Source organism: Apium graveolens, chromosome 8 (assembly GCF_009905375.1).
Source record: "Apium graveolens cultivar Ventura chromosome 8, ASM990537v1, whole genome shotgun sequence".
Classification (NCBI taxonomy): domain Eukaryota; kingdom Viridiplantae; phylum Streptophyta; class Magnoliopsida; order Apiales; family Apiaceae; genus Apium; species Apium graveolens.
Genome location: NC_133654.1, coordinates 10,061,934 through 10,063,057, shown reverse-complemented (window position 1 = coordinate 10,063,057; position 1,124 = coordinate 10,061,934).

Below are 1,124 nucleotides of genomic sequence, written 5' to 3'. Positions count from 1 at the left end.
ACATCTGGAAATTCATTGACAACTGAAATCGCTTCTAGTGCTGGAACTTCCTTGCTGGTGTCTACCACATGGGCCAAATACGCTTCACAATTCTGATGCAATAACTTCTTCACTTGAGCTATCGTTAAGAACTTTTTCTCTTGCTTTTTCCCTCGAAATACCACCTTCTTTCTGCTATCCAATGCCTGAAGTCTTACTTTTCTATTCTTACAATCAATCTGAGCGTTATTTTTTGACAACCAATTCATTCCTAAGATAACATCAAATTCTCCTAACTTAAAAGGTATTAAGTTGGCATAGAAATGATGTCCTCTGTTCTCAATGTCACACCTCGAGCACAGTCGGTCGAGGGGAACTTGATTCTTATTAGCTAACTCTATTATTAATGCTTGTTCTAACAACTTAACTTCGCAATGCAGCTTATTGACAAAACTTTGAGAAATAAATGACCTTGTAGCTCCAGAATCAAATAAAACTTTAGCATCTACGGAGTTGACTGGAAGCGTACCTGCAACCACATCTGCACTCTGAATAGCATCCTTCATAGACACGTTGAATGTTCTGGCTTTGGGTTGAGCTGGTGGTCCTTCAATCCTTGGCACACTCTGAGATGGAGCACCTGTAAGCCTTGGTGTGTTACTTGTTATACCTTGTGTTGGATAATTTCTGGAAATATGCCCTGGCTTCCCATACTTATAACAACCAGTTCCCAAATTCTGACCTTGAGTCGGATTCTGACACATATTAGCAAAATGTCCCTTCCTACCGTACTTGAAACACGTCATATTGGCATTACAAATCCCAAAATGCTTTTTACCACAAAACTGGCAATCTGGCACTGGTGGACGATTGGGCCTCTGCTGATTTGAATTCTGAAAACGGTTGCCTTGTCCTCCATTTCCTGATTGTGGTCTTCTGAATCCCATATTCCTATTACCCTGAAACTCTGGCCTTCTGTTGAAACGGCTCTGGAAATTACTTAGCTGCTGACCTCCTTCTGAGGTTTCTATCTTCCTTTTCTTCCCATCTTTTCCTTTTTGAGAAATGTCACTCTTACTTTCGATCACCATTGCTTTCTGAACCACTGCCACATATGAAGTCAACTCAAACATGGCCACTCTGTT